The following is a 26,531-nucleotide window of genomic DNA, read 5'->3' as shown; positions in this document are numbered from 1 at the left end:
TCCTGGAGTGGGTAGCTGTTCCCTGCTCCAGGGGATCTTCCCAAGCCAGGGATTGAACCCAGGCCTCCCACAGTGCAGGTAGATTCTTTACCAGCTGAGCCATAAGATGACCCAAACAGTGCCTCTGGGAGCAAGTGCTCCCACAAAGGAAGAGCTCCAGTCTGCGGTGGGATGTGAGCACCCCCAGGGGGGGCCATGTCCAGTCCCCTCCCTGACCGCATGCCTACAACAGAGCTCAGCTGTCCTCCGTCTGCGATCGGAGGCACCCATCTGGGGCCTCTCAGAGGTACTGCTGTCAGCTTGGGAACACAGTGGCTTTTTGGAAGAAGCTGGGAGTAAATACAAACACCCTCTGTGAAGAAGCTTAAAGGCTGCTTGGCAAAAGGCAGGTAAGTGGTGGCTCGGAGAGGGAGGGTTGTTGTCAAGGCAAGCTTTCTCTAACACACCGGAGGGTCACATTGGGTACTGCTGGGGCGGAGGTCTCAGAAGAGACCTGGGAGTCCAGCTGAGAGGAGCTGGGCACACAGTGAAGGGATGGCGAGAAGGGACAGCATATGGAACCGCAGTTCCAAGATCGGAGACTCCAAACCCGACCTTCTGCATGCCGGGTAGAGCGGGGTGGGCTACTTTAGAATGGGGCCCTAACTTCCTTTGCACGACACAACAGAGAACTCTTTTATTTTGCCCGAGGAAGACATACCCTATGTGTCAGAGAAGGAAATGGCAACCCACTCCAGTACTCTTGCCTAGAGAATCCCGTGGACAGAGGAGGCTGGTGCGCTACAGTCCATGGGGCCGCACAGAGGCGGACACGACTGAAGCAACTTAGCATGCGTGTGTGTGTCAGACCGACTCATTTTTAAAAGAAGTTTACTTGGCTGGGCTCTAGTTGAACACTTTTATTACAGTAATGTAGAATCTATAGCTGCCCCCACCCCACCCCGCCCCACCATGGGCTGAAACACTTCCAGGTAACAAAACGAAGGTTCCTAAACACCGGACTTGAAGATTCATAGTGAGGTCAGTTGGCCTAAATCAAAAAAGGGAGAACAAAGAATTTTATATATCGAAATGGCGGAGTTCCCCCCCCCCCCATAACTAATACTTTATTTAATGCAGAGTTACATGTCTGTATACAAACCAAAAGCACTGAATAAATAAATACAATGCTTTTTCTCTTCCCTGCTCCCCACCTGCAAAAGGCCAAGTGAGGAAAGATGTAGGCAGAGCGGAGAGTGAAATTCCACACCCTTCCCTCTGCTTCCCCTGCCGTCAGGGACGCACCCAAACACGAAAGCAGGCAGGACCTGGCCATATGGGACAAACGAGACTTCATCACAAAAAATGAGGACTTGTTTCCTTAACTGCAGATGTGTGGGAAGTTTGCAACACAGTCAAGATGTATGTCTTCAAGGGTTGGGAAAAGGTCCTTAAGCAGTTACACGTGGAGGCAACGAGAGAAACACAAAGTGTCTTCGTCTACCTTAGTTCGGAACTGCACGCTCCACTGGCTCATCCTAGGAGACCAGCAGGCACACTGCCCTCTCTCTGGCTTCTCCATCAGTCTAATTGCTCCCAGCAGGTGGCCGTCTGCCTCTACCTCCCCTCCTCTGCCATCAAGCCTTCCCCCACCCTGCTATATATCATCCAGCAAAGAAAAGGCTTTTTTTCCACTGTGACCCTCCAAGGAGATTTCTGAAACTTTTTTTTCGTAATCAACACCCCATGATTGACTATAGTCTTCCAATCCCACTCCTGGGCATATATCCAGGCGGGGGCCGGGGGAGGTGGGGGGAAACATGATTCAAAAACATACACGCATCTCAATGTTCACGCAGAACTATTCACAACAGCCAGGACATGGATGTAACCTAAATGGTCATTGACAGAGGATTGGAAAAAGAAGACGTGGTACATATATACACAAGGGAATGTTACTGAGCCATCAAAAAGAAGGAAACGATGCCACCTGCAGCAACATGGATGGAGCTAGAGGCTGTCATACTGATTGAAGCAGTTTAGACAGAGAAGGTGAAATATATGACATCTGTTATCTGAGCAATCTAAAAAGAAATGACAAAAGTGAACTTATTTATGAAACAGAAATAGACTCAGACATAGAGAATGAACTTTACACTTCCTGTGAAAACAGGAGTGGGGAGAGACAAGGAATTTGAGATGGACATGGACACACTGCTTTATTTAACATGGAGAGCCAGCAAGGACCTTCTGGACAGCACAGGGAACTCTGCTCAATGCTCTGTAATAACCTTGTGGTCAACAGGGGGAAGGATGGGGGAAGGGACAGTTAGGGAGTCTGGGATGGACATGGACACACTGCTGTGTTTAACATGGAGAACCAGCAAGGACCTGCTGGTCAGCACAGGGAACTCTGCTCAATACTCTGTAATAACCTTATGGTTTCCAGAGGGGAGGATGGGGGAAGGGATAGTCAGGGAGTTTGGGATGGACATGGACACACTGCTGTATTTAACATGGAGAACCAACAAGCACCTGCTGGACAGCACAGGGAACTCTGCTCAGTACTTTGTAATAAGATTATGGTTACTAGGGGGGAAGAACTGGGGAAGGGATAGTTATGCAATTTAAAAAAAATGAAATTCTAATACCACGAATATCCTTGAATCTGTCTATTTTCTGTATTATTCTGTGCTTTATATACAACATAGTAAGTTTTTTTTTTTTCCCACTCCCAGAATTTTCTGGGAATGCCTGCCTTAGACAACTCCCTTACTCTTTCTCTGCTGCAGGTAAAATCAAGAGGCAGGTCTGAAGGTGGTGGTTTTCCATGCTGTATATGAAGGAGGCACAGGGTTGCAGAGAGCCATCTCCACGACCACCCAAAGGAGTGCAGGCGAGTTGCCGTGCTATGCTGGCCACCACCCACAAGGACAGCCATCCGCCCATCTTGTGCCCTGCGTGCTCAGGACGGAGGGGGCCTTCCAGTCCACCTCCAGCACCTGTGGTCTCACAGGTCTGCACTTTAAGCCTTCCTGTAATATGCCAGTTTATCAACTTAGTCCAGAGGTTTTTGAAAAACAAATGAAAAATTCTTTCATCCAAAAGTCCACGCGTTTAGCTTCTGACTCTGTGTTTAATAAGGTCACGATGGCTAGGTGACTTTTATAAGAGGCCAGGTATGTACTTGGAAAGCATCAGAGCTGTTGGTGGGATCCCATTACACAGGGAAAATGGATTTTTTGTGGAGACTGTTCTGTGGGTCCCTCGGATCACACTGCTGGCCAGTTGCTGATGAGACCCATAACTCACACAAGAGCCCTGCCACTGGGTTTAGTTATAAGTTTATATATATTTGTATTTTAAAAAACCTGAAGCTATAATAAAGCATGTACCTTTTTTGGATTTCATTACTGTTCATCTGCATAACAGTGCAATATACGATGTTAATTGAAATTAAAGTATGACAACTCTAACATGTGATTACGATCTATTTGGGCCTTATTTCACGGCAAGCAAACTTCCACATGAGAGGTCAACACCATAGCAATGTCTCTTCTCTTCCAGTTTGTATGGTTTGCAGCTGAGACATTCGACCGATCATATCGCTCAGCTGATTTTGACACAAAACCAATGGAAATGCAGCCTCAGCGGTAAAGAACCTGCCAGCCAACACAGGAGACGCAGGTTCAACCCCTGGGTGGGGAAGATTCCATGAAGGAGAAAACATCAACCCACTCCAGGTGCCTGGGAAATCCCATGGACAGAGGAGACTGGTCCACGGGGTCACAAGAGTTCAACACAGCTGAGCAACTGAACAATAAGAACTGCAGGCACAGACCCCAAGGTGTACGTCCACCTGAGATTCTGGCCCTGCCCTGAACAGCTGTTAATAGGGAGAAACAGACACACTGGCGTGTCAATGAATGAGATATTCCGGGAGAGTGGCTTGGCTCAGAGGCGCCTAGACTGGGTCAGGGGATTGGGTGTCTGTGTTTCGTAAGGTCTCGCCGAGAAAAGAATAAGAATAGGATTCCGCAGACAGGAAACAACCTGATTAGCATGTCCCAGGAGCCTTCTGGTGGACGGTATTTCCATCTAGCACGTGGGATTCTTTGGGCGAAACTGATATGAGACACAGTAGGAAGGGGGGTGAGATGGGAACAAGGCTGGTACAGAAGTGAAACCACACAACAGGCTTTCCTGATTCTCAAGACTCACTCAACACCAACATGCCTGACGTGAAGTCTTGGTGGCTCAGGCGTGTCCCACTCTCTGCAACCCTCTGGACTGCAGCCCACCAGGCTCCTCTGTCCATGGAATTCTCCAGGCAAGAACACTGCGGGTAGCTATTCTTCTCCAGGGGATCTTGCCAACCCAGGGACTGAACCCAGGTATCCTGCATTGTAGGCACATTCTTCACCGTCTGAGCCACGAGGAAAGACCAAAGGCCCCTGAGGTTTGCCCTATATGTGATGGCAAGTCCGCGAAAGAGTGAAGCAGGGGAGAGAGGTGGGTTTTTTAAAAAATAACTTTGGCAAGTCCACATTTGCACAAAATGCAGACAGTATAAAAGCCATGTAGTGTAAGTGTGTCGAGGCTATATCTGGTGATCCTAGGCTCAATCCATGCCACTGAACTGAGCTTTACCAGGATATTCACTGAACACAATGTAATTAAGTTACACTTTCAATAAAGCCATTTGCAGGTATTTAAAAACAGGTAACACAGTATTTGGTTTTAAGTATTTCTTTGAGCAGAGATCCACACATACAGACATAGATGTCAATCGATAGGGAAGGCTTAGACAGAATATATATGTATCTATTAAAATAAGCTTACTCCTTGGAAGGAGAGTTATGACCAACCTAGACAGCATATCGAAAAGCAGAGACATTACTTTGCCAACAAAGGTCCGTCTAGTCAAGGCTATGATTTTTCCAGTGGTCATGTATGGATGTGAGAGTGGGACTGTGAAGAAAGCTGAGCACCGAAGAATTGACGCTTTTCAACTGTGGTGTTGGAGGAGACTCTCGAGAGTCCCTTGGACTGCAAGGAGATTGAGCCAGTCCATCCTAAAGTACATCAGTCCTGAATATTCATTGGAAGGACTGATGTTGAAGCTGAAACTCCAATCCTTTGGTCACCTGATGGGAAGAAATGATGTATTGGAAAAGATCCTGATGCTGGGGAAGATTGAAGGCAGGAGAAGAAGGGGACGACAGAGGAAGAGATGGTCAGATAGCATCATCAACTCAATGGACACGAATCTGAGCAAGCTCCAGGAGACGGTGAAGGACGGAGGAGCCTGGCGTGCTGCAACTCCATGGGGTTGCAAAGAGTCGGACACCACTTAGTGACGGCATAACAACAGCAAATGCCTGTTTTTGAAAACCAACTGATTTTATGCTATTTGAAATCAGTGCCGAAAGTCTTAGAGAAGCTGTGAACCCTCAATGAAACTACGGGATTTAAATCCTAAACAAGGAAAGTGAAATATCCAGCTCAAGAGAACAACTTCGGGCAGAGTCCTCAAGAGATTTCGGAACACGACAGAATGAAAAATTCAGCGACGTACAAATCTCCCGACAACCATGAAGGGGGTTCTCCAGTGAGCCCGATACTAGCCTAGATCTTGATGGACGCAGTAAAACAATGAACGCACGAGCTGGGAGCCTATTTTGTTTGGATGAGCAGCAGAGAAACGTTGCTCCAAGTATAATTTGTGCCAGCTGGCCAGTTCAGGCGTCTTCCCCTCTTTGGGTCTGAATAAACCAAGCATGTGAGTTCTGCACACTGGTGACCAGCCGACAGGGCCTGTAAACCCATGCTGTTTGGCAATATCTCCATGCATCTAACTCCAACGACAGTATTATACTCTGTGCGGAAAAGTCCTAAGCATTGATGAGATCATCGCCAATCACCAAGGATATTTTCACAGATAACATCGTGTGCAAATGTAAACAAACCCACGTGCATGTGTTCCAACTGGACGCGTGACAGCGGGCCCATAGCGAGGGCTTGCGAGGTAGGATCTGCAAGCTGCCTTACTCGGATGACTGATCTAATATAATCATCTTTCATCAATGTAATCATCTTTCAAATTACAGTTCTTCACACAAGTAAAGATTTTCGCCTGTTTGCCATAGACAGAAGAACGAAAGCTGCGATCCTTCCAACACGGGACGTAATTTCGAGCTTAATATGATCAAGCTAATTTTTGAAGTGGCTCTTCCTCGAGAAAATTAAATACAGGGGAACAAAACCAAAGTTTATCGGGAGAGAGAGAGAGATGGATAATTACTTCACAGAATGACGTTTTGCTGTACGAGAAGAGTCAGCGAAGGGTTACTTGAAATATGGGACGTACCTAACTGCCCACACATATGGAGAGAGTTTAAAAGTCAGGATTTGGAAATCATCTGTTGCATCATATTATCCAGTGAATTGCATAAACACGTCAACTCACTTATGCTTAAACTGTGCCAGCCTCTGGCGTTTCTTCTGCTTAGTGTCTGTCCACACCAAATGAGAGAGAGTGTTACACACCGCGGCCCACAGCTGATTATAACCTTCCGAGGCCCACCCGAGTGAATCTCTTTCAAAGATTCTCAGGTATAGGCTGAATAAGTGGTTTGATGCAACAGCTTGTGCAGCAGAACCATTTCCAAATCTAGAGTCTTTTTTCCATCCATCTCTTTCCCAGGAGGCTTGCTGGCCGGCGTTTGGACATGGCTTCTGCTCAATGACGTCATGTACCAGAGCTGCCTGTTGAATCACTCTTAAGTGGAAGTGACAAGGCTCAGGCCAACACGTAGCCAGGAACGCGTGCTCATCCTATGGAACCGGACGCCGTTCTTTGAAGCTTGGAGACATAACACTCAACAGAGGAAGATGCCAAGGATGATCTAACGGGAGCTGGCCTTGGCTGAGGGGCCACGTTTATACAAAATGTAACAGGCAGCTCGTCATCAGAAGGAGAATCAAGGAAGGGAAGTTATCTCATGAAGATGGAAGACTGGAAAAGGCAGCAGCCGAGGCAAGTCACAACACACTATTGTTGCAAAAACAATAGTGCAAACGTGGCGTTGGGGTTTTTTAAAATATAAATTTATTTATTTTAATTGGAGGTTAACTACTTTACAATATTGTATTGGTTTTGCCATACATCAACAAGGAGATGGGGAAGAGTTTGTTCATACCTCATGCAGGCCGGTGATCAGATTTCCAGGTGGGGTGAGGAGCAGAGGGCACTTTTTTTCATTTCAGTTGAGTTCTTTCTTGTGGGCCGTGCCTGGGTCTCTGTTGCTGGACGGAGCTTCTCTAGTTGCGGTGAGTGGGGGCTACTTGTGGTATGCAGCCTTCTCCTGGAGGTGGCTTCTCGTTGCCAAGCACAGGTTCTCGAATGCGCGAGATTCAGGAGTTGTGGCTCCCGGGCTTATGTGCCCCTTGGTGTACGGGATCTTCCAGGACCAGGGATGGGAGCACGTGTCCCCTGCACTGGCAGGCGGCTTCGTATCCACCAGACCACTGGGGAAGCCCAGGATTGCACTTTAGATCATCCAGCTTGATTGTGTCATCTCTTTCAACAACAAGCGCATGGAATGTCTCTAATCAGACGTATTTTAAGCGGGCTCTGTCGTTTACTGTCTGCTCCTGAACTTACTCAGATTTTCCTCTTACGACCACCGTGTCATCTTTCTTCAAAGACAGAGAACTCTGGGGTCATGGCTCAGGCTGTTGGAGCACAGTCTCATGCAATGGGCAGCTTGTAAGCAATAAGAGTTTACTTCTCAGAGGACCAGCCTGGTCAGGTTCTGATGGGGACCCTCCTCCTGATTCAGAGATAAGAATCTGGGGGTACACATTCAGTCCACGACACTTAAGTCTGCAATAAGCTGTAGCAAGCAAAAGAAGAATCACTGAATAGAAAATCATTTGCTGTTACTGATTCCGATAAGTGTGAAAGTGAAAGTCACTCAGTCGCTCAGTCCTGTCTGACTCTTTGCGACGCCATGAACTGTAGCCTGCTAGGCTCCTGTGTCCGTGGGATTCTCCAGGCGAGAACACTGGAGTGGGCTGCCATTCCCTTCTCCAGGGGATCTTCCCCACCTTGGGATCCAACCCATGTCTCCTGCACTATAGGAAGATATATATATATATATATTTTACCACTGAGACACCAGGGAAGCCAGATTCAGACAAAGCAGCTGTTAAAACACAAATATTCCTTGAAAATGACTCTTTAGAAGTCACCTTATCTCTCTATGCTTGATGGTAGATGATGGACTAGATCAAACGATAGATTATATAATAGATTAGACAGAGAAACACACAGAGAGGGGGAGAGAAGAAAAAAGGAAGCAAGGAGAGAGGGAAGAAGGGGAAGAAACAGTCTTTCTGTGTGTGTGTGTGTATGTGTGTGTGTGTGTGTGTGTGTGTGTGTGTGTTAGTCACTCGGTCGTGTCTGACACTTTGCGACCCCATGGACTACAGCCACCCGCCAGGTCTTCTGTCCATGTGATTGTCCAGGCAAGAATCCTGGAGTGGGTTGCTCATTCCTTTATCCTGGGTCCCCCCCAAATAGAACACCTCAAACAAGACCTTCTGTGCAGCTGGCTTATGTCGGTGGTGATCTCAGGAACCTAATTCTGGGTAAAGAATGCAAAGAGCTGTGGATGGAAGGGGCTCATCCTCCCCGATCCACTGAGGTCTGTATACCCAGGTTTGTGGGCATTTCACCTTCAGGAGCATTTGCAGTGGACCCTGAACAGCACAGGGGTTCGGACGCTGAACCTCTAAGCAGTGGAGAAACTGCACGTGAGTTTAGTCAACCTCTGCATCCACGGTTTCTGCCTGTCTCTGGTGTTCTGCATCTCTGCTTTCAAGCAACCGGCCATTCCGTAATACTGCAGTATTTTGGAAAAAAAAATCCACAGATGAGTGGACACCTGCATTTCAAACCCATGCTGTTTCAGGATCCATTGTATCTAAAAGCATCCGTGCCCTATGTACGGACTGCAGGCTGTCCCAGGGGTGCTAACCCCCTTCCCGTCTGGATTAACACGCCCCCTCAGAGGTTTCCCCTGGGCTCCTAGAGAGCACAAGTTTCAGAAGGAACAAGGGACAAGCTGTGTGGACCTATTAGGGGTGATGCTGCCAGGGAGAGTGAGCCAGCCCCGCAAGGAACGGCTTCCCAAGGCAGCTGGGGGGCTTCTGGGGCAGGAAGGCTGGCTCTTGTGTGGCTGTTAAGATAGTAAGGATCAGAGACAGATGTCACAGACATGCAGAGTGGCTTCGTTTCTGAGAGGCATCCTCCGTGTTGAGAGTGATGTTGGAGTCCTCTTTAAGTGACCACGCTTTATGAAAGACCAAGGGCTCTGGACTGAATGCTTGAGTTGCAATCAAGACTTAAGGAAAGAGGCTCTCCACTCCACTTGGACAGGCAGAGGTCGGGGGCACTCCTGGAAGAATTCTTCGGTGCCCGTACTCCTAAGCCATGTCCACCAGCAGTGAGAAAACAAAGGTGAAAAACATCCTTTTGTAAGCAGTAAGATTGACAGAAATTTCTATAGTGTAATTGGGCCGGATCCTAAATGCACTGATCTTGTCAATGATAAGCTTCGCCATTTTCTGAGCCGTGTGACATTTTTATTGCATCATTTCTTTCAGACAGTGGAAAGAAGCAAAAAAAAAAAAAAAAAAAAAAGAAAATTATTGGTCTATTTTTCAAAGTCAGTATTCAAAGAGGAATATGAATACATAACATTTATTTTAGACTCCATCAAAAAGCAAGAGGATTACACAGCTTTGTGTATGTCCAGAAAATAATAGATTCCTAATATTTTTCTAAAGGTTATAAGTTATTATTAGACATTCTTTGTTTTTTTACTTTTTATTTTATATTAGAGTATAGCCCACTTGGCAATGGCAGCCCATTCCAGTACTCTTGCCTGGAAAATCCCATGGGACGTAGGAGCCTGGTGGGCTGCAGTCCACAGAGTCACAAAGAGTTGGACACGACTGAGCGACTTCACTTTGACTTTTCACTTTCATGCACTGGAGAAGGAAATGGCAACCCACCCCAGTATTCTTGCCTAGAGAATCCAAGGGATGGGGGAACCTGGTGGGCTGCCGTCTATGGGGTTGCACAGAGTCAGACACAACTGAAGTGACTTAGCAGCAGCAGCAGCAGCAACCTGGTAGCTTCATCTGGTAAAGAATCCGCCTGCAATGCAGGAGACACTAGTTCGATTCCTGGGTCAGGAAGATCTGCTGGGGAAGAGATAGGCTACCCACTCCAGTATTCTTGGGCTTCCTTGGTGGCTCAGCTGGTAAACAATCCGCCTGCAATGTGGGAGACCTGGGTTTGAATACTAGGTCAGGAGGATCCCCACTCCAGTATTCTGGCCTCGAAAATCTCATGGACTGTGGGGTCGCAATGAGTCGGATACGACAGTGTCTTTCACTTTCACAGCCAACTAATAGTCTTGTGATACTTTCAGGTGCAGAGAAAAGGGACTCAGCGATACATATACACGTATCTATTCTCTCTCATCCAGGCTGCAAACACGACACTGAGCAGAGTCCCCTGTGCTGGACAGCAGGCCCTTGCTGGTTCTCCATGTTAAACACACCAGTGTGTCCACATCCATCCCAAACTCCCTAACTATCCCTTCCCCCCATCTTTCCCCCCTGGGAACCATAAGATTATTACAGAGTTTTGAGCAGAGTTCCCTGTGCTGGACAGCAGGTCCTTGCTGGTTCTCCGTGTTAAACACAGCAGTGTGTCCGTGTCCAACCAAAACTCTCTGACTATCCCTTCCCCCATCCTTCCCCCTGGGAGCCTAAGGTTATTACAGAGTATTGAGCAGAGTTCTCTGTGCTGCCCAGCAGGTCCTTGCTGGTTCTCCATGTTAAATACTGCAGTGTGTCCATGGCCGAACTATCTTCTTATGGTTCTGTCTTCACAAGATGCCACATACTATGAATTAGTCAAGAGAGCAAGAAAAATGTGCGGGAGACATAAAATTAATAAGAAAGGCAGTAATGGAACTATTTCTTCTGGATTTTAGAAAGACAGGCATGACATAAAAATAATCTTGTATATTTATAGGCACTGTCGTAACATTTGAGCATCTCTTCTTCACTGAAATTCAAAAATAAAATTAACAATGTTGTGGTTGGAAGCTCCTGCCTGTAAATTCGAGGCTATGCATTTGTCCCATTAAACAGTTCTGCCTTGTAGCAAAGACACATAGAAATTAGTTTCTGAGGTCTCTTTTTTTTTTTTTTTATTATTGAAAATTATTTCAGGAACCCACAGAACTATTGCTTTTTTCTCTTCATAATAAACATTTGTAAGGATAATGCCGTGATGATGGTTTCCTGGATCACGCAATCCATCAACAGGGTCTTGGCATCTGGTTTGATTTCTCCGTGCATGGTTATCTATCCTGGCAGAGTAGGGTCCAAGGGCCTCAGTGGACCAAGGCCTCATGCTCTCCTTTCAGGGACAGAAGTGTTTCCATGTTTAGGTACCAGGCCAAGGAGTTCTACACAACACCACCCACCTGCAAACACAGAACCAACTTACACGATCTAGTGGGGTTTTTTCTGTTTTTTTTTTTCCACTGGTACCCAAATCTCTTATAGTCAAGCATCCTGGAGCACCAGTGTCTAAGGTTTCATTATACTTTAAAAACTCCCGAGACTTTTCTTATTATATTATTCTGGCAGTGTGACAGACTGTTCCAAGTACTGAAAGGTGCAAAGGAATAAGATTTCAGAGGCATGACAGAAAGCAGACTAGCATACATCCCTCAGTATCATTATTAGCACCAAATTCTAGCACTACCTGTCAATTCTCCATGTATTACAACAGTGAACAGTGATGGTCTCATTTGGATTTTTTTCAGGTACCCCGATGCTCCCTGCAGCATTCTTTACATCAGCCAAGACACGGAAGCAACATAAACGTCCTTCGACAAATGAATAAAGATGTGTATACACACCCACGGACATACACACACACACACACACACACACGCACGCACACACAATGAGACATGACTCAATCATTAAAAAAGAATGAAATAACACCATTTATAGCAACACAGATGAACCAAGAGATTATCACACTTAGTGAGGTATTCATAAGTCAGACCTAGAGAGACAAATACCTGACGCTTATCACCTGGAGGCGGGAATCTTTTTAAAAACTACACAGATGAGCTTATTTACAGAACAGAAATAGACCCGCAGGCACAGAAAGCTAAATTACAGTCACCGAAGGGGAAAGAGGCAGGGGAAGGGATAAAATAGGAGGTTGGGATTAGCAGACACAAAAGACTATATACAAAATACATAACCCACAGGGACCTATGGTATAGCATAGGGAACTCTACTTGGTATCTTGTAATTACCTGCAATTGAAAAGAATCTGAATATACATGCATATATATACATATATATACACATATATATATATATATATATCTTCTTTCTCAGATTCTGAAAAGAATCTGAATATATATATATCCTTTTTCAGATTCTTTTTTCAGAGCTGTGAAACCCTTCGCTTTACACCTGAAACTTTTTCAGTTTCTTTTCTTTTCAGAGATGTGAATCCCTTCGCTTTACACCTGAAACTTTTTCAGATTCTTTTCTTTTCAGAGATATGAATCCCTCTGCTTTACACCTGCAACTAACCCAACACTTCATATCAACTCTCCTTCAATTACTAAAAAGCATGGCATTGCTATTCTCTTCGCTGCAGAGGGGCGGCAACCTCAACCCTTGGCTCGAAAATTTTTTTTTTTTTTCCTAATCTTTTCATTCTCCTCTTCCTCTATGATATTCTGGTGAAAGAGGTGAGTAGAAAATGATTGTTTCTGTTCCTAATTCTTTACAGAACATTCATCAGGTGATTTCGTGCCTCCCACTTACCTGTCCATGTCTGAGACGATGCCAATTCGTGGGTTGAGAGGCAAGCTCCAGGCACAGTAAACTGGAGATCATTTGGCCGTGACACTTTGTAACGAAGGGGGAGTGCTTTCAAGCGTTCCCAAGGACCCCTCTCCCAGAAGAAAGGATCCAAGGAATGGAAGTAACAGATGTCCAAGTACCCCAGCTCATGCTGGTTACCACATCACAGCCCTCTCACCCCACTCCCACTAAGTAGTGTTTTTGCTGTTCAGTTGCTCAGTCGTGTCTGACTCTTTGCAGCCACACAGACTGCAGCCCACAAGGCTCCTCTGTCCATGGGATTCTCCAGGCAAGAATACTGGAGTGGGTAGCCATGCCCTCCTCCAGGGGATCTTCCCGACCCAGGGATTGAACCCGGCTCTTCTGTGTTTCCTGTACTGGCAGGCAGATTCTTCAGTGTACAAGGTATGATTCATGTGTCAACAGGCTGTGGTCACTAATATTAAAAAGGAAGCTGGACACACAGCTCTTGTTAACCACACACACACACACACACACACACACACACACACACACCCCTAACATAATGAAGGTAAGGGATTTAGTGTAACACTTCCCATTCTGTATTGAGCGATAAGAGATACTGAATATTGAAAATTAAATATATTGCAGCCTCATGATTAAAACACCAAGCCTGGTTATTTTAAAGCCTTCATATGCATTAGAATGAAATGTTAGCTGTCATTTTGTAAATTATGATATTGACAGGCAAGTTAGCAACACGTATTTCAGAACAAATATTTAATCCAAAAGGGGGGCTTCTGATACCACGTATTCAACAATGTCTGCCGTGTGCATTCAACATGACTTTACGCATATTATTTCCTATTTACACGACATACTTGTCAAGCCAGCTTCCCACTGTATGGAGGGCGAAATGAAGACCCAGGGACGTTAAGAAGCTCACTAACCATCCCATAGTGACTAGCCCCTTCAACTTTGCTTTCAAGGACTGAAAGAAACTGAGTCCACGCTCAACCCGTGGGTCAGGAAGATGCCCTGGAGGAAGGCATGGCACCCCACTCCAGTAATTCTTGCCTGGAGAGTCCCCTGGACAGAGGAGCCTGGCGGGCTACAGTCCACGGAGTCACAGAGTTGGGACACGACTGAGTGACTTCACTTTCTTTCGGAAGCGAATGATAGCAAAGGATGAGTAATCATAGGACCGACTTCGCTTGGCTAACACACTGGTTTGGAACGCTGGTTTCGGGTTACTGCAGACCTGAGCACCAAGAACAGAGCTCCCACATATTGCCGGCACCCGCATGCTCACAGGCTCCCTCTTTATCAGTATCTTCCACCACAGTCCTCCCACCCCACCCCCACTAAGCGGTGTTCTTGTTGTTCAGTTGCTCAGCCATGTGTGACTCTTTGCCACCCCGTGGACTGTAGCCCTGCCAGGCTCCTCTGTCCATGGGGATTTTCCAGGCAGGAATGCTGGAGTGGGTTGCCATGCCCTTCTCCAAGGGTTCACTCTTAACGCTGTATGTCCTATGGGATTTGGCAAACATAGAGGCATGTATCCACCATCAAAGCATCTCGCAGAACCGTATCACTGTATCAGAGTATCAGGGCCTTCCCAGGGAGCTCAGCTGGTACAGAATCCACCTGCAATGCAGGGAAACCCCAGTTCGATTCCTGGGCCTGGAAGGCCCCCTGGAGAAGGGATGGGCTATCCATTCTAGTATTCTTGGGCTTCCCAGATGGCTCAGCTGACAAAGAAACTGCCTGCAATGCGGGAGACCTGGGTTCCACCCCTCGGTCGGGAAGATCCCCTGGAAGAGGGCATGGCAACCCACTCTATGCATTCTTGCTTGGAGAATCCCATGGACAGAGGAGCCTGGTGGACTGTAGTCCATGCAGTCGCAAAGAGTCGGACATGACTGAGTGACTAAGCACAGCACGTCAGCGTGATAAGGCCTTTTCCCTCGCCTCATTCACAATCATTTCCTTCTGAACGTTATCTCCTGTATTGTTTTAAAATATTTATGTATTAGGCTTCCCTGGTAGCTCAGCCGTGAAGGATTTGCCTGCTGATGCGGGAGACCCAGGTTGGAGCCCTACTCCGGGAAAACCTGTCGCAACCGCTGAGCCAGTCCGCTAGAGTCCAGGAGCTGCAACAGGAGAAGCCTCTGCAATGAGAGGGCTGGCCATCACAACTAGAGAGGAGCCTCTGCAGTGAGAGGGCTGGCCATCACAACCAGAGAGGAGCCTCTGCTAGCCAGGACAGGACCGAAGCCCACACAGCAAGGAAGACACGGCTCAGCCCAAAATAAACAAGGGAAACAAATTGTTTTAAAGTTTATTTATTTACTTTTGGCTGTGCTGGGTCCTAGGTGTGGCTTCCAAACACTCTTGAGTTGCAGCATGTGAGACCTAGGCTCAGACCAGTCCCCCTGCATTGGGCGCGCATGGCTTAGCTGCTGGACCACCCATGTTATCTTTTAAAAAAACTGTCTTACATCATAATCCTTCCCATTGGTAAAATGAGCAGTCAAAGTAAACTATCACTTTGGTACCTGCAAAGATGCGATGACACATCTATCACATGCACAGAACTGTGAGCAAACTTGGGGGCTAGGTTTCTTGAAACTCACATCAGTTATTCAGTATTAGTTCTAGCTCTAAGAAATTGCAAGAAACTATTGTTGCCTGCTGTCAGTAATCCCGAGCTACCGGACTAACTCACCCATAACCGTCCCACAGGGAAGCTGAACCCATCTCTACAGAGCGTCCCGTCACTTCAATCCAATACTTGCGTGCATGCTCAGTTGCTAAGTTATGTCTGCCTCTTTGCAACACGATGGACTGTAGCCCACCATGCTCCTCTGTTCATGGGATTCTCCAGGCAAGGATACTGGAGTGTGTCGCCATTTCCTTCTCCAGGGAATCTTCTCGAACCAGGGATTGAATCCAGGTCTCCTGCATTGGCAGGCAGATTCTTTGCTGCTGAGCCAATAGGAAAACCTTACAATCTAATACAAATGACATCAAATATTAAAGACACTGCTTCCCTTCATGGCTCAAATTGTGTATCAATCTCAGGATGGATTTGACTTCAAGAATGAATAGGGTGCATGAAAATAACCAAGTTTACTCCAAGCAAGGAGCTAATACCAGAGTTACATGGAGCTGTGGCTAATTGGTTATGCACAGTTGAGTCAACTAAAATTCACTAAGTGAGCTGTATGTAAGAAAAATGGAAATCAGTAAAAGAGGAAAAATGGAGACTTTTAATAGAGTGCAGTCTTTGCGCTCAGAGAATGAGATCAACAAATAAATATGCATTTCATCAGAGTATGTCAACGTTTAAATAAAACACGTGTTTAACGTTAACAGTTGTAATAAAGAATACTTTTCATTCAGTGTCTGTACGTAGCATGATTTGACAGTTGGGTACTTGTAATTAAAATGACTAATGCCAGCAACTAAGATATACAAGAAAAAATCTGCAAGTATGATCCCAAAATGCGTCATGAACTATCACCCAAAGGAAATTACAAAACCCTCTTTCTGTCCCATGGTTCTAGAGCATCCGAATTCCCTTCCACGGGTTGGGTATTTGAGGTGGACCATTCTGCACTGGGCAGGATGAACTCAGATTATTAATTATCAGGAATTTACTGATCAGAGACATACTAACATGTCTTTTGTTACCTGAACGCTTACTGATGCCAGTGTTTCAGTATTCACTCACAGAATAAATCACCAGCCACAGGCACTGATTTGCAGAATCCCACGGTGGAGAGCGTGTTACCTCATCAAAACTAGCGCAGTACTCAACTGTTTATTTCACTACTCAAGGAAAACTATGAAACAGGCAGTTTTTAAAGGCAAGCAGCACCCTATACTCATTTTTGTATGTTCATCAAAGGTAGAAAAGTGTACTGTACAAGTTAGGTTTTGCTGGATAGAGGGATGAATGGGGGAATGAATGGATGGATGGTTAGGTGGATGGATGGGTGGGTGGACGGGTGGGTGGGTGAGGGGATGGATGGTAGGATGGGTGGGTGGGAGGATGGATGGACGGGTTAATGGGTGGATAGATGGGTGGAAGATGGATGGATGGGTGGGTGGATGGATGGGTGAGTGGATGGGTGGGTGGATGGGTGGGTGGTTGGATGGATGGTGGATGGATGAATGGGTGGGTGGATGGATGGGTAGATGGTGGATGGATGGATGAGTAGATGGGTGGGTGGGTGGATGGATGGATGGATGGGTGGATGGATGGGTGAGTGGGTGGATGGATGGATGGGTGGGTGGATGGATGGGTGAGTGGGTGGATGGATGGATGGGTGGGTGGATGGATGGGTGAGTGGGTGGATGGATGGATGGGTGGGTGGATGGATGGATGGGTGGATGGGTGAATGGATGGGTGAGTGGGTGGATGGATGGATGGGTGGGTGGATGGGTGGTTAGGTGGGTGGATGGATGGGTGGGTGGGTGGATGGGTAGGTGAGTGGATGAATGGATGGGTGGGTGGGTCAATGGATGGATGGGTGGGTGGGTGGATGGGAGGGTGGATGGGTGGGTGGGTGGGTGGATGGATGGATGGATGGATGGGTGGGTGGGTCAATGGATGGATGGGTGGATGGATGGATGGATGGGTGGGTGGGTGGATGGGTGGGTGGATGGATGGATGGGTAGATGGGTGGATGGATGGGTGGGTGGGTGGATGGGAGGGTGGGTCAATGGATGGATGGGTGGGTGGGTGGGTGGATGGATGGGTGGGTGGGTGGGTGGGTGGGTGGGTGGATGGATGGGTGGGTGGGTGGATGGATGGATGGGTGGGTGGGTGGATGGGAGGGTGGGTGGATGGGTGGGTGGGTGGGTGGATGGATGGATGGGTGGGTGGGTGGGTGGGTGGGTGGGTGGGTGGATGGGTGGGTGGGTGGGTGGGTGGGTGGATGGGTGGGTGGGTGGGTGGGTGGATGGGTGGGTGGGTGGGTGGGTGGGTGGGTGGATGGATGGATGGATGGATGGATGGATGGGTGGATGGTTGGATGGGTAGATGGGTGAATGGATGGATGGGTAGATGGGTGGATGGATGGGTGGGTGGGTGGATGGGAGGGTGGGTCAATGGATGGATGGGTGAATGCACACACAAATGACTATCATATACTAGGACACATGGACAGAGGGGCCTGGCAGGCTACACTCCATGGGGTCACAAAAGAGTCGGACACAACCAAGTGACTGAGCAGGCACATATGCAGAAGACTCATTTTATCTCCACTTGTAAAATGGAGAGAATGCTCTATCGTGGGTAAACACATACAAACATATATCTTAAAAATATTTTTTAGAGTAATGTTACCTTCATAGAAAAATTGAACAGCAAGTATAGGGATTTCCCATATATACCATGTCCTGACTCATGTCTCCCTGACGACCAGCATCCTCCACGAAAGTGTATTTGCTATAACTGATGAACCTCCACTAAAACATCACTATCACTCAAAGTCCACAGTTTACGATAGGTTCACCCTTCAGTTCAGTTCAGTAGCTCAGTTGTGTCTGACTCTTTGAGACCCCATGGACCACAGCACACCAGGCCTCCCTGTCCATCAGCAACTCCTGGAGTCCACCCAAACCCATGTCCATTGAGTCGGTGATGCCATCCAACATCTCATCCTCTGTTGTCCCCTTCTCATCCCACCTTCAATTTTTCCCCAGTATCAGGATCTTTTCAAATGAGTCAGCTCTTTGCATCAGGTGGCCAAAGGACTGGAGCTTCAGCCTCAGCATCAGTCCTTCCAGTGAACATTCAGGGCTGATCTCCTTTAGGATGGGCTGGTTGGATCACCAAGGGTGCCTTCTGTGCCTTCTGTGACCTTGGGACAAACACATGACGACATGTATCCATCTGCTATCATCACGCAGAGCGCCGGCACTGCCCCACCCACACACCATGAACTTCACCCCCAGGCCCTGGCAACCACTGATCTTTTTATTGTCCCTGTGCGTTGGCCTTTTCTAGAATGTCACAGTAGGAATAACCCAGCACACAGACTTATCAGTTGGTCTTGTTTCACCCAGTAATAAGCACACTAAGATTCTTTCATGTCTCTTAGTGGTCTCACAGCTCCTCTCTTTTTAGCACTAGAAAATATCCCATTGTATGGATGGGCCACAGTTTACCTATCCCTTACAGAAGGAAAGCCGTGACAAACCAAGACAACATATTAGAAAGCTGAGACATCGCTTTGCCGACAAGGGTCCGTCTAGTCAAAACTATGCTTTTCCCAGGAGTCATGTATGGATGTGAGAGTTTGACCATAAAGAAGGCTGAGCCCCGAAGAACTGATCCTTTCAAACTGCAGTCCTAGAGAAGAGTCTTGAGAGTCCCTTGGACTGCCAGGAGATCAAACGAGTCAATCCTCCACGAAAGCAACCCTGAATATGCACTGGAAGGACTGATGTTGAAGCCGAAGCTCCAATACTTTGGCCACCTAATGTAAAGAGCAAATTCATTGGGAAAGACCCTGATACTGGGAAAGATTGAAGGCAAGAGGAGGAGGGGGCGACAGAGGATAAGACGGTTGGATGGCATCACCAACTCAATGGACATGAGTTTGAGCACACTTTGGGAGACAGCGAAAGACAGGGAAGCCTGGTGTGTTGCAGTCCATGGGGTCACAAAGAGTCAGACACGATTTAGTGACTGGACAACAACCACTGAAGGCCATCACTACTGCTTCCAAATTAAGGCAATTGTGACTAAAGCTGCTAGAAGCATTACTGTGCAGGTTTTGTGTGGAAATAAAGCAGAGGCCCGAGCCATAAAATCAAAGGCAATAATTAGACACATACACGTGTGCATACAAACAGGAAAAAACAAATTAAAAAAGACGTGTAATGCTTGGCCTTGCCGTGTGGAACTGCACACTACACACTAGTCACATACTTCCCACTTAAGTAACCAGGTTATCACTCAGTGTGTGTTTATCTCTTCTTTGGAAAGCAAAGAAAGCAAGCCAAATTAATAAGATTCCCCTTTAGTGGGGTATGCATTTGAACTGGTATTATAGTATGCGATAAACTGGAACATTGTGAAAAAATCAGATTGATGACTTGCTTTGAAATATCTAGCATTCCTAAAGGTTGAATACGAACCACGTTGCTGCTAAGTCGCTTCAGTCGTGTCTGACTCTGTGCGACCCCATAGACGGCAGCCCACCAGGCTCCGCCGTCCCTGGGATTCTCCAGGCAAGAACACTGGAGTGGGTTGCCATTTCCTTCTCCAATGCATGAAAGTGAAAAGGGAAAGTGAAGTCGCTCAGTTGTGCCCGACTCTTAGCGACCCCATGGACTGCAGCCCACCAGGCTCCTTCGTCCACGGGATTTTCCAGGCAAGAGGACTGGAGTGGGCTGCCATTGCCTTCTCCTGAACCACGTTAGAGTACATTAATATGCAAATGGTCCACAATGAAATTACAGCATTTTGTAGCTGCGAGGTTACTTGATAACTCAGCATGTTGCCATTTTAGAGGACTATCGCATTAATTTTCAAAGCCAGAAACCAGGGGTCAATTTCACTTCCCTTAGATCAGAAGAAACTTATCTTCTCTCATGTGAAGAACTTTAAGATATCTTGTCTCATGAACGGAAGACAGATGATCTAAAAGGTGTGGGCAAACGTGCTGACAGACACGGAGCCAAAAATAAAAGTCATTTTTTCACTTTCATTACTTTTCCTTGACCTCCCTGGAAGAGCTGCAAACCCTAATCTTTCATGTATTATCCAAATGTACGTAAAACAAGGAGCTTCCATAGCTTTTGAGTATCTCGTATGAAATATCATTAGTAATAACAGAGAAAACAGCATATTATGGTTTTGATATAACAGCATGTCTCTGAAATTAACCATATACAACTTAAAATGGAACATTAAATAATCGTGTCTCCAAAGCAGTGCAAATTTAGAATTTAATGAAGAAAGCTAATATAAAATTAGATTGGATACATCATTCCATATGGTGTCCTTTTAAGTAAATTGAAAATCTTTTTATTCTTTATGTTACTCATTTTTCCCACTCTCTCAGGCATCAAGAATGAAAGTTCCGATTTTACTATTTTTGGCATCATGTGAAGGGTTTAAATGTTATTTGCTGGCATTAAAACTTCTTCAGAAGACAACAAAATTAGGAAAAAAATATATGAAAGTAAAGATTTCCAGAACAAATATTTCATGACAGAAAAAAAGAAAAACATTATTCCATATTCCGTTACTATTTCTAAACCTTCAACTCAGTGACTATAGAATTACATAATTTGGAAACCAACTTTTTCCAACCCCTTCACATCACAGAACCACTGAATGTCTTTTAATTAATTTTTAAAATGAAATGCCCTTTTTCCAGAAAAAAAAATAAATACGAAAATAAAATAAATAGTCCTCATTATTTGAAAAGAATTTTTATGGCAGAGTATATTATTTTCTAGTTTTCTGGGATTTTTTCTCCCTTGAGTCCCTTGGGAGTTTAAAAAGCTGTTTTAAATCCATGAACGGGAATGTCTTTTGAAACACAGTATGTGTCTATTTCTTGACAGGATCTGGGACAAGACAGGGAGGCAGCTATGTGTCCAGGGCACCAAGGAGATGGATTTCTGTGTCTTGGGTCTGAACCTGTGTCCCACTGAAGAGGGCTGATGGGTGAGAGTGACCCACTAACCCGTCACACAGGATGGGAAAAGCAGATGCTCATTCACACGGAGGCCTGAGGACCCAGGCGGACAGAGAATGTGGAAGATGGTGCTCAGCAAGTGAAACCACCACCCCCTTCACCAATCCCACCGCCTTCTACTTTATCACTGATTTTCTCCTCAGTAGAATGTGTCAGCCAAATGCCCTTACCTAAAGAGGAGAGTGAAAAAGCTGGCTCAAAGTTCAACATTCAGAAAACTAAGATCATGGCATCCCAGTCCCATCACTTCATAGTAAATAGATGGGGAAACAGTGGCAGACTTTGTTTTTTGGGGGCTCCAAAATCACTGCAGATATTGACTGCAGCCATGAAATTAAAAGACACTTGCTCCTTGGAAGCAAAGTTATGACCAACCTAGACAGCATATTAAAAAGCAGAGACATCACTTTGCTGACAAAGGTCCGTCTAGTCAAGGCTATGGTTTTTCCAGTGGTCCTGTATGAATGTGAGAGTTGGACTATAAAGAAGGCTGAGCACTGAAGAACTGATGCTTTTGAACTGTGGTGTCAGAGGAGACGCTTGAGAGTCCCTTGGACAGCAAGGAGTTCCAACCAGTCCATCCTAAAGGAGATCAGTCCTGGGTGTTCATTGGAAGGACTAGTGCTGAAGCTGAAGCTGAAACTCCAATACTTTGGCCACCTGATGCAAAAAGAAAGTGAAGTCGCTTAGTTGTGTCCGACTCTTTGCGACCCCATGGACCGTAGCCTACCAGGCTCCTCTGTCCACGGGATTTTTCCAGGCAATAGTACTGGACTGGATTGCCATTTCCTTCTCCAGGGGATCTTCCCGACCCAGGGGTCGAACCCGGGTCTCCCGCATTGTAGACAGACGCTTTACCATCTGAGTCACCTGATGCAAAGAGCTGACTAATTGGAAGAGACCCTGATGCTGGGAAAGATTGAAAGTGGGAGGAGAAGGGGGCAACAGAGGATGCGCTGGTTGGATGGCATCACTGACTCAATGGATGTGAGTTTGAGTAAACTCGGGGAGATGGTGATGGACAGGGAGGCCTGGCATGCTGCAGTCCATGGGGTCACAAACAGTCAGACGCGACTGAGCAACTCAACTGAACTGAATGTGTGGGGAAAACTCCAACTGTGTTGCCCAAGATCCAGGGGGAGAAAAACCCTTCAAGCTCAATCACTAAGGATCTGAGAGACCGGCCTGAAAGCTGCCCTCAAGTCTTTGAAGATCAAAGACACTGTAACCGACGAGAGCGCCAGAAATGGCTTTAGTAAAACGCTGGTGGAAGCCCATGTTCAGAGAAGGGACATCCAGTCATCCAGTGCTCAGGGCACATTCGGGTTTCTATGGCAACTGGCCACCATCACATCACACGGCGGGTATCATCTTCATTACATAAAAACACCACTGATTTATTGTATCATTAACTAGGTCATTTCTCCCAACACAGGCAAAGCCAAGCTAATTGTGGCATTAAAGACAGTACCAGCTCCTGAAAGAGGAAATCTCAGAGTCCTAGCAAGAGCTCCTTCCTACAATGCTGCATTCCCAGAAGACTCAATCATGTCCAACTGTGCCCGGCCACCTGAGAGCCCAGGGCACCGTCCTTGCCTTGGTTAGCCTCCGTGCCAAGTCAACACCATGCCACGTGCCAGGAGGCCTTTGAACCACCAAAAAGTTCCTTCGAAAAGACGTTTTCCACCGAAACAAAAGGAGACGATCCAAAAAGGATGACTACGTTTCCCGGTCATTTTAAAATCCAGCCATCTGCCCTTCCCATAAAACTGCACACTGATTTCTTTACAATATTAAGACGTAAAAGGCAATGGAGAATATTTTAAGATAACAAAAAATAAATAGGGCTTCCCTGGTGGCTCAGCTGGTAAAGAATCTCTTTGCCATGCGGGAGACCTGAGTCGGGAAGACCCGAGTCGGGAAGACCCTCCTGGAGAAGGGAATGGCAACCCACTCCAGTGTTCTTGCCTGGGAAATCCCATGGACAGAGGAGCCTGATGGGCTACAGTCCATGGGGTCACAAAAGAGTCGGACACGACTGAACAGTGAACACTACAAGAATAAATATTCCCTCTGGAATCATGCACAAGAGTTTCCTAACTTTATCCTCACTGATTTCTTATTATTACTGCGTGCAACTAATTTCGGAATCGGCCTTATCTGATTATGTTACACATTACTGACGGGGATGCGACAAGAGCATGGTGAGCAAAGGCCGATTCTCCCACTGGGAGAAGCACTGGAGAGGTTTCTCTGTCCCTGGGAAGCTGACGTCCAGCAGGGTGGGCAGCGGACAAGGGGCAGCAACATCGATGCACCGAGAGATGACTGTGCTAAGCGAAGGAAGTCAGGAAGAAAAAGACAAATACCACATGACGTCACTTATAAGCGGAGTCTAAAATGCAGTACCCATCAGCGTACCTCCAAAACAAAACCAGGCTCACTGATACAGAGAACGGACTTAACGGTTGCCAAGGTGGAGGTGAAACGGGGGAAGGAATGGGAGTCTGGGGTTAGCAGAGGCTAACTGGTATATAGGGATAAAGATAAACAAGGTCCTATCGTACAGCGCAAGGAAGCACGTTCAGTGTGCTGTGATGAGCCGTGATGGAAAAGAAGATGAAAAAGAATACACAGACTCATAACCGAGTCACTCTGCCATACACCAAAAATCAACACAGCCTCGTAAATCAACTACACGCCAATAAAATTAAAAAAAATAATAACACCTAATTGGGCATTGAGACACACAGGTCAGTGAAGAAAGTGATTTTATTAGATATTACCTTGAGAAGAGGCAAGGCTATGAAATATTTCAGTTTGACGTTCTTGACAATTTCAAGTTCCGGGACTCATTCCCTCATTCATAGAAAATAGGAAATAATAATATTGACTTCATCTGAGGTATTCTATCGTGAAAGTATTTCAACAGTGTCTGGCACCTATTTTTTTCAATGCTTCTCCGTTACCTTCCGTCACAGGACTCAGGAGTTGGGTTCTGACACCAATTAAAAAAAAAACAAAACAGAAAAGGTTTCAACACTGTCTAGCGTCACAATAACACTTTTGGAATACAGGTGTAGGCTCTCAAGGGACCACTTGGAAGGCAAACACTCAGCTGTGTGTGTCAATTCTCACATGACCTTTTTTTTTCCTAGTCATCACGCAGCTAGAGGGCATTCTGGAACCCTTGTCTGCAAACACCGGGCTGATTAGCGCTTGGTATTCATGGCATCCGAAGGGTAGGTTTGGAGAGGGAAACCTTCCTACTGCTTCTAATACTTACTCCCCTGGCAGAGATTAGGAATGAGGCGGGTTAAGGACCTACCCACATTAGGAACGCCCTTCCTTCCTGGAAGAGGCTTTCCACGTTTTGGAATGGGTATGTGTGCCAGGCAAGAGTGAGAGAGAGCACACACAGTCCAGTCTCACAGGTACACTTTCTCTGCCAGGCAATTAGGACCCAGATCCTGGCAGGCACCTGACTTCTAAAGGTGGGAGTTGACTACTGGCAGGGTCCTAGACCCAGGAAGGACAGCCAACCTCAGAGCTTGTTGACTCGTTCCCATGACCTTCATGGGAAGACAGCTTCTAATCCCTCGATTCAGTCAGAATTCTTCTAACACTGACAAGTCATGTATGGCTGTGAGAGTTGGACTATAAAGAAAGCTGAGCCCCCAAAAATGGATTCTTTGGAACTGTGGTGTTGGAGAAGACTTTTGAAAGTCCCTTGGACTGCAAGGCAGATCCAACCAGTCCATCCTAAAGGAGATCAGTCCTGGGTGTTCATTGGAAGGACTGATGCTGAAGCTGAAACTCCAATCTTCTGGCCACCTGATGTGAAGAACTGACTCTTTTGAAAAGACCCTGATGCTGGGAAAGATGGAAGGTGGGAGGAGAAGGAGACGACAGAGGATGAGATGGTTGGATGGCATCACTGACTCGACGGACATGAGTTTGAGCAAGCTCTGGGGGTTCATGATGGACAGGGAGGCCTGGCGTGCTGCAGTCCATGGGGTCACAGAGTCAGACAGGACTGATTGACTGAACTGAACTGAACACTGAGAAGAACAGTTTTATCTCTTCTCCGACAGAGCCATGGTACAGCAAGCATGCCTGCCCTTCCAGCAAGAAGATACCTCTCACGGAATTTCACAACACAACTTTCTCTTTCCGTATGAGTCTGCTTTGTTCAATGCATCAAAATACCAATGGCATTTTGCATAGAACTGAACCACATAATTTAAAACTTTGCATGGAAACACAAAACACCCCAAACAGCCAAAATAATCTTGAGAAAGAAGAATGAAGCTGGGGCAATCAAGGTCCCTGACTTCAGAATATACTTCAAAGCTACAGTAATCAAAATAGTTTTCTACGGACACAAAACAGACAGAGATCAAGGAAGCAGAATAGAGGGCCCAGAAAGAAACCCACACATCTATTCAATTACTCTGCAACAGAAAAGGCAAGAGTGTAATATGGAGAAAAGATACTCTCTTCATTAAGCGGTGCGGGGAAAACTGGACAGCTACATGTAACAAAATGAAATTGGACCGTGCTCTAACACCACACATAAATAAACTAAAAATGTGATAAAGACCTAAATGTAACACCAGACACTGTTAAATACTTACAGGCAGGACACTTTTTCACATGAATCACAACAGTGTCTTTTGGGAAATAACCCACAGAATGGGAGAAAATATTTACAAATGATGCAACCGAAAAGAGATTAAACTCTAAAAGAGACAAACAGCCCATACTGCTCAAAACAACCCAATCCAAACAATGGGCAGAAGACCTAATTCCACATTTCTCCAAAGAAGACAGAGAAATGACCGAAAGGCAAATGAAAAGATGTTCAATGCTGCTAAT

At 46.2% G+C, this 26,531-nt stretch overlaps 1 protein-coding gene and 1 long non-coding RNA gene across 10 annotated transcripts in view; one reads left to right on the top strand and one right to left on the bottom strand.

The window, feature by feature from the left end:
• The window catches only part of LOC138929709 (uncharacterized), a 329,162-nt gene that overhangs the window by 50,390 nt on the left and 252,241 nt on the right, over window positions 1-26,531 (bottom strand). The window lies entirely within an intron of this gene.
• Window positions 6,451-13,586, top strand: LOC138930125 (uncharacterized). 2 transcript variants are annotated; one of them, XR_011446095.1, is made up of 3 exons: window positions 6,451-6,594; window positions 6,686-7,018; window positions 12,893-13,586. It is a non-coding gene; the product is annotated as an uncharacterized lncRNA (long non-coding RNA). The 2 variants fall into 2 exon arrangements; XR_011446096.1 differs by lacking the exon at window positions 12,893-13,586 and adding an exon at window positions 11,898-12,067.

The sequence above is a fragment of the Ovis canadensis genome, chromosome X (assembly GCF_042477335.2).
Source record: "Ovis canadensis isolate MfBH-ARS-UI-01 breed Bighorn chromosome X, ARS-UI_OviCan_v2, whole genome shotgun sequence".
NCBI lineage: Eukaryota > Metazoa > Chordata > Mammalia > Artiodactyla > Bovidae > Ovis > Ovis canadensis.
The sequence above is the reverse complement of the archived record's forward strand: the minus strand, read 5'-3'. Positions and strand labels throughout refer to the sequence as shown.